We start from the raw sequence: 7,328 nt of genomic DNA, 5'->3' as shown, positions 1-7,328 counted from the left end.
CGGACCTTGTCTGAGGCCGTGGAGGCCCACGTCCCTACCATTGCCATCCATCCGCACCGCCCCACCTTACCCCCACAGGCCGTCCTTCTCCTGCGTGAATCCCGCCGGCTCTACCGTGCCTTCCTTCACACACGTGACCAGGACACACTACGACGCCACCGGCAACTACAGCGACACATCAGGAACTTACTCACGGCAAAGAAACGCCGGGACTGGCGACAGACATGCACCCGTCTTAATGCCACCTTACCTATCAACTCGTCCAAGTACTGGTCAGCCTTCCGCCGCCTTACCGGATCTAAACCCTCTCCCTACTACCCTCTCCTTCATGATGACCACCCCTTCCCTGATGCCCTTAGTAAGGCCAACCATTTCGCCTCCTACCTCTCCGATATCCTTACCATCCCTGACGATCCCCAGTTCGATTATTCCCTCTTTCCTGATGTCCGTGATCGAACTGATACCTCTGTCCCCCCGCTTGCTCCTGGCTTCCAGTACTTGGACAACATCACACACACAGAACTAAATACCCCAATCACCACTCAAGATATCATTGCTACACTTCGCCCTAAACGCAACACTGCTCCCGGTCACGATCGTGTTACTTACCGTCACCTCCGTGAAGCTCCTGCCTCCTTCCTCTCCACATTGGCCAGGCTCTACAATGTGGTCCTGTCCACCGGCTACTACCCCGACCTGTGGAAAACCTCCCGGATCCTGATGTTCCTCAAGCCCGACAAACCGCCTTCCGCTGTCTCCTCCTACCGTCCCATCAGCCTTACCTCGGTCTTCAGCAAGGTCCTGGAATCCATTCTTACCCGCCGCCTACACAAGCACCTTCACCAACACCGCCTCCTCCCCCCTACCCAATGTGGCTTTCGGCCGTCCTTCTCAGCCGATGACCTCCTCCTTCACCTCACTCACCTCCTCTCCGAACAACTCAATTCCCGTCGTTCCGCCATCTTCCTTTCCCTCGACCTCGAACGCGCATATGACCGTGTGTGGCATTCCGGTCTCCTTTTCAAGCTCCAAACCTTTGCTCTTCCTCTCAACTATGTCCGTCTGGTCGCTTCCTTCCTTTCCCACCGTCCTTCCTATGTCACCATCCACAACACTGATTCCTACACCTTCTACCCCTCCGCCGGTGTGCCCCAAGGTTCCGTCCTTTCCCCTCTTCTCTACCTCCTTTACACGGCAGACATGCCTCCACCTGCACCTCCCCTACACCTTCTCCAGTACGCCGATGACACTGCCTTCCTTGCCCTCGCTCCCACCCTGCAACGCTCCCAGCACCTTCTCCAATCCTATCTTGACCGGTTCACCACTTGGTGTAACCAGTGGTTGCTCAAGGTCAATCCTTCCAAGACCCAGGCGATCATTGTAGGCAAAACCACTCGTTCCTTCCGTCTCCTTGATTTCTATCTTACTATTTATGGCCGTCCCATCACCCTCACACCTACTCTCAAGTACCTTGGTGTCACCCTCGACCGTCGCCTCTCCTGGAACCCACATCTCCGGACGATCCAAGCCAAGGCACGCTCCCGCCTCCGCCTCCTTAAGCTCCTTTCTGGCCGTACATGGGGTCTGGACCCTTCCACCATCCTCTACACCTACAAGTCCCTCATCCGTCCTATCCTTTGCTATGCTCATCCCGCCTGGATCTCTGCCCCTCCTACCTTCTACAAGTCCATTCAGATCCTAGAACGCCATGCGCTCCGCCTCGCCTATCGCATCCGTCTCCCTTCCCCCACGCGGATCCTCTATGACCTGATTCCCTTCCCGCACCTCCTCCTTTTCCTCGAACGGTTACGGATCCTCTACACCTCCCGCAAGCTTGATCCTCCACACCCTCTTGTCTCTCCCATCCTCTCCCACCCCAACCCGCTGCCGCGCCTGCATTCCTATATCCCACCTGCTCTCCATCTTTACACCCTCCACACCCTCTCCCTCGGTGGCTTCCGTCAACTCCCCCTCCCTGATGATGCCCTCCTCCCCTCCATCTACCCCTCCTACCAACTTTGAGCCTTACCTTCCCTCTCCTCTCCTTTTCCTGTGGGCTCCCTCTCTCCCTTCTCTCCCTCCCTCCCCTCCCCTTTCTCCTTGGGCTTCCACTCCCCCTACCCTCCCCCTTCTCCTCCATCCCTCTCCTCCACTGGCATCTTCCCCTCCCCCTCTCTCTCCTCTTCCCCACACCTTTTCCCCTTGGCAGGCCACGACTCTGCTGTCTTCCATCAGTTACTTTCATCGTCCTACGCCGAAGACCATCGCATGTGTTTGTGCCTCGACTCTCCTGCAGTGTGTTTGTGTTTCGTCGTTTGTGCTCCGCTGGTTCACGTGTGGCCATCTGCCATCTGCGTTTGTGCACCGTGTTTCTCCGCTTTTATCCATTGTGCTACGCACGTGACCGACTCCGTTTTAACTCTGTTTTGTCTACTGTTTGTACCCCGCCGTCTTGATTGTTTTTATATCTCACTCATCTCTGTTCTGTGTATACTCTGAGGCCGAAGAGCGGCATACTTGGTCCGCTGCCGGCCTACCTGTTTGTCACAGGTATTAAAATCACAATAAAGGAAAAAAAAAAAAAAAAAAAAAGCGGTTCAGCATAAGGTGGGACGAGGCAGTCTGAATTACGTTTTATAGATGTATTACTCACACATGTCAGAGCCTCTCGCGGTCGTCGCCGCCGCCGCTTCTGCAGAAGTAGCAAATGGCCATCGTGGCAAATGCGGCGAGGCACGCCCTGCCTTCGATTCCGTATGCACAAAGTGTGTGGTCTTGTTTCCCAGTCGATATTTGTTCGGTCACGTAAGAGGTTGAATGTAACGAATGGGTGGGAAAGAGCAAGGGCAGCGGCTGTGTAGAACGAAAACACAAATTATCAGGGGTGTGAGCGTTTCGAGATGAGTCTTATACAAGTTGCACTTGGTCGTCAGTGACTGTGTGGCCTAATAGATAAGGCGTCGGACTTCGGATCTGAAGATTACAGGTTCGAATGCTGTCACGCTCGTGTTTTATCAGTTCTGAAAAAGAAACATACCGTTTTAATGTAGCATTTGAGCAGTACGAAACCGTCTGAATGTTGCTGTTGACCATTTTCTGCTTGGAGATGCTCTTGAGCTTGAAACACACACTACAAGACCGGTGTTAACTAGCGAAATGGTCGGCAGAGTGCCGTCACCGCGAGTTTCCACTGGCACTTGCACATCTAAAACAACGTCGGAAAGTAACTCGTTCGCCTTTTGAGTCACATCAAGTATGAGTGTTAATTTTGACGCCACTAGCTCTGCAGGTTGTCATGCAATTCCTTACCTCTCAGAAATGATTATGAAATAAAAGTGAAGTACGTGATGAGTGTGACATTAGGAAAACATTAGGCAGCATGGAGAGATTCTGTATGGGACCACCCAACCCAAACGAGAACTGTGTGACGTGCTGCCCGGCAAATATTCACGGAAGCAGCCCGGCTAGCTCAGTCGGTAGAGCATGAGACTCTTAATCTCAGGGTCGTGGGTTCGAGCCCCACGCTGGGCGAAACGGAATTTTGTTCCGCTGCAGATGTAAATTACCGTTTTTCTGATTAACGTGATGTAATGGAAATAGCAACTTTAAACTTTGCCTACGTCTCAGTCAGTCGCAAGGAAACTATATTTGCATGTGAAGGTGATTTTGTAGACATGTGTGAAAGACATGTTCTGAAATGCAAGTGTTGTTGTTTGGAGAGGACATCGGTTTCGTGTCAGATGTGTAGCCAAGCAGTAATGGGTCGCCATAGCTGCAAATATTAGTCGGTAATATGAAGTGTTGTCAGCTGAAGTCTGATGATCCAGACGACCGTAAGGACGAAGTACGCAAAAGTACCGCTAGGCCGCGCCTCTTTAGCTCAGTGGTAGAGCACTGGACTAGTAAACCAAGGGTCGTGAGTTCCATCCTCAAAGGAAGAAGTCGAATTTTGGAAATCAGTTGCGCGTCGTGGCCGTATAGCAAACAGTATCTGTGATGACGAACAATTAGCGACATGAATTTTATTAAGAATTACTCTCAGATGTGATTAAGGCGAATGGCGCAGATAAAGCCTTTGCCAAAGCGGTTCAGCATAAGGTGGGACGAGGCAGTCTGAATTATATTTTATAGATGTATTTCTCACATATGTCAGAGCCTCTCGCGGTCGTCGTCGTCGTCGTCGTCGTCGTCGTCGTCGTCGTCGTCGTCGTCGTCGTCGTCGCCGCCGCTTCTGCAGAAGTAGCAAATGGCCATCGTGGCAAATGCGGCGAGGCACGCCCTGCCTTCGATTCCGTATGCACGAAGTGTGTGGTCTTGTTTCCCAGTCTATATTTGGTCGGTCACGTAAGAGGTTGAATGTAACGAATGGGTGGGAAAGAGCAAGGGCAGCGGCTGTGTAGAACGAAAACACAAATTATCAGGGGTGTGAGCGTTTCGAGATGAGTCTTATACAAGTTGCACTTGGTCGTCAGTGACTGTGTGGCCTAATAGATAAGGCGTCGGACTTCGGATCTGAAGATTACAGGTTCGAATGCTGTCACGCTCGTGTTTTATCAGTTCTGAAAAAGAAACATACCGTTTTAATGTAGCATTTGAGCAGTACGAAACCGTCTGAATGTTGCTGTTGACCATTTTCTGCTTGGAGATGCTCTTGAGCTTGAAACACACACTACAAGACCGGTGTTAACTAGCGAAATGGTCGGCAGAGTGCCGTCACCGCGAGTTTCCACTGGCACTTGCACATCTAAAACAACGTCGGAAAGTAACTCGTTCGCCTTTTGAGTCACATCAAGTATGAGTGTTAATTTTGACGCCACTAGCTCTGCAGGTTGTCATGTAATTCCTTACCTCTCAGAAATGATTATAAAATAAAAGTGAAGTACGTGATGAGTGTGACATTAGGAAAACATTAGGCAGCATGGAGAGATTCTGTATGGGACCACCCAACCCAAACGAGTACTGTGTGACGTGCTGCCCGGCAAATATTCACCGAAGCAGCCCGGCTAGCTCAGTCGGTAGAGCATGACACTCTTAATCTCAGGGTCGTGGGTTCGAGCCCCACGCTGGGCGAAACGGAATTTTGTTCCGCTGCAGATGTAAATTACCGTTTTTCTGATTAACGTGATGTAATGGAAATAGCAACTTTAAACTTTGCCTACGTCTCTGTCAGTCGCAAGGAAACTGTATTTGAAGGTGAAGGTGATTTTGTAGACATGTGTGAAAGACATGTTCTGAAATGCAAGTGTTGTTGTTTGGAGAGGACATCGGTTACGTGTCAGATGTGTAGCCAAGCAGTAAAGGGTCGCCATAGCTGCAAATATTAGTCGGTAATATGAAGTGTTGTCAGCTGAAGTCTGATGATCCAGACGATCGGAAGGACGAAGTACGCAAAAGTACCGCTAGGCCGCGTCTCTTTAGCTCAGTGGTAGAGCACTGGACTAGTAAACCAAGGGTCGTGAGTACCATCCTCAAAGGAAGAAGTCGAATTTTGGAAATCAGTTGCGCGTCGTGGCCGTATAGCAATCAGTATCTGTGATGACGAACAATTAGCGACATGCCTTTTATTAAGAATTACTCTCAGATGTGATTAAGGCGAATGGCGCAAATAAAGCCTTTGCAAAGCGGTTCAGCATAAGGTGGGACGAGGCAGTCTGAATTACATTTTATAGATGTATTACTCACACATGTCAGAGCCTCTCGCGGTCGTCGTCGTCGTCGTCGTCGCCGCCGCCGCTTCTGCAGAAGTAGCAAATGGCCATCGTGGCAAATGCGGCGAGGCACGCCCTGCCTTCGATTCCGTATGCACGAAGTGTGTGGTCTTGTTTCCCAGTCTATATTTGGTCGGTCACGTAAGAGGTTGAATGTAACGAATGGGTGGGAAAGAGCAAGGGCAGCGGCTGTGTAGAACGAAAACACAAATTATCAGGGGTGTGAGCGTTTCTAGATGAGTCATATACAAGTTGCACTTGGTCGTCAGTGACTGTGTGGCCTAATAGATAAGGCGTCGGACTTCGGATCTGAAGATTACAGGTTCGAATGCTGTCACGCTCGTATTTTATCAGTTCTGAAAAAGAAACATACCGTTTTAATGTAGCATTTGAGCAGTACGAAACCGTCTGAATGTTGCTGTTGACCATTTTCTGCTTGGAGATGCTCTTGAGCTTGAAACACACACTACAAGACCGGTGTTAACTAGCGAAATGGTCGGCAGAGTGCCGCCACCGCGAGTTTCCACTGGCACTTGCATATCTAAAACAACGTCGGAAAGTAACTCGTTCGCCTTTTGAGTCACATCAAGTATGAGTGTTAATTTTGACGCCACTAGCTCTGCAGGTTGTCATGCAATTCCTTACCTCTCAGAAATGATTATGAAATAAAAGTGAAGTACGTGACGAGTGTGACATTAGGAAAACATTAGGCAGCATGGAGAGATTCTGTATGGGACCACCCAACCCAAACGAGTACTGTGTGACGTGCTGCCCGGCAAATATTCAACGAAGCAGCCCGGCTAGCTCAGTCGGTAGACCATGAGACTCTTAATCTCAGGGTCGTGGGTTCGAGCCCCACGCTGGGCGAAACGGAATTTTGTTCCGCTGCAGATGTAAATTACCGTTTTTCTGATTAACGTGATGTAATGGAAATAGCAACTTTAAACTTTGCCTACGTCTCTGTCAGTCGCAAGGAAACTGTATTTGAAGGTGAAGGTGATTTTGTAGACATGTGTGAAAGACATGTTCTGAAATGCAAGTGTTGTTGTTTGGAGAGGACATCGGTTACGTGTCAGATGTGTAGCCATGCAGTAAAGGGTCGCCATAGCTGCAAATATTAGTCGGTAATATGAAGTGTTGTCAGCTGAAGTCTGATGATCCAGACGACCGTAAGGACGAAGTACGCAAAAGTACCGCTAGGCCGCGTCTCTTTAGCTCAGTGGTAGAGCACTGGACTAGTAAACCAAGGGTCGTGAGTACCATCCTCAAAGGAAGAAGTCGAATTTTGGAAATCAGTTGCGCGTCGTGGCCGTATAGCAAACAGTATCTGTGATGACGAACAATTAGCGACATGCCTTTTATTAAGAATTACTCTCAGATGTGATTAAGGCGAATGGCGCAGATAAAGCCTTTGCCAAAGCGGTTCAGCATAAGGTGGTGTGGGGCGGCGAAGAAGTTTTCGAATGAGTTGTTTGAATGTTCATTTCACGTAACAGACTATTGCCGATGCAACATATGTGGGACGGCGAAGAAGTCGTTGTTTAATGTTGAATGAAAGTTGAACATTGCCACCTTAAATCACGCGAGCCTGGCAACTAATTTGGTGGCCAGTCAGAAAGC

General features: G+C 49.7%; 3 non-coding genes across 3 annotated transcripts; all 3 read left to right on the top strand.

The window, feature by feature from the left end:
* Positions 1-3,458: 3,458 nt before the first annotated feature.
* Positions 3,459-3,531, top strand: Trnak-cuu (transfer RNA lysine (anticodon CUU)). Its single transcript has one exon. It is a non-coding gene; the product is annotated as a tRNA-Lys (tRNA).
* A 1,466-nt stretch (positions 3,532-4,997) lies between these two features.
* Positions 4,998-5,070, top strand: Trnak-cuu (transfer RNA lysine (anticodon CUU)). Its single transcript has one exon. It is a non-coding gene; the product is annotated as a tRNA-Lys (tRNA).
* A 1,432-nt stretch (positions 5,071-6,502) lies between these two features.
* On the top strand, positions 6,503-6,575 carry Trnak-cuu (transfer RNA lysine (anticodon CUU)). Its single transcript has one exon. It is a non-coding gene; the product is annotated as a tRNA-Lys (tRNA).
* Positions 6,576-7,328: the final 753 nt, after the last annotated feature.

The sequence above is a fragment of the Schistocerca gregaria genome, chromosome 8, assembly GCF_023897955.1.
Source record: "Schistocerca gregaria isolate iqSchGreg1 chromosome 8, iqSchGreg1.2, whole genome shotgun sequence".
Lineage (NCBI taxonomy): Eukaryota > Metazoa > Arthropoda > Insecta > Orthoptera > Acrididae > Schistocerca > Schistocerca gregaria.
This window is presented reverse-complemented; position numbering and strand designations above follow the sequence as displayed.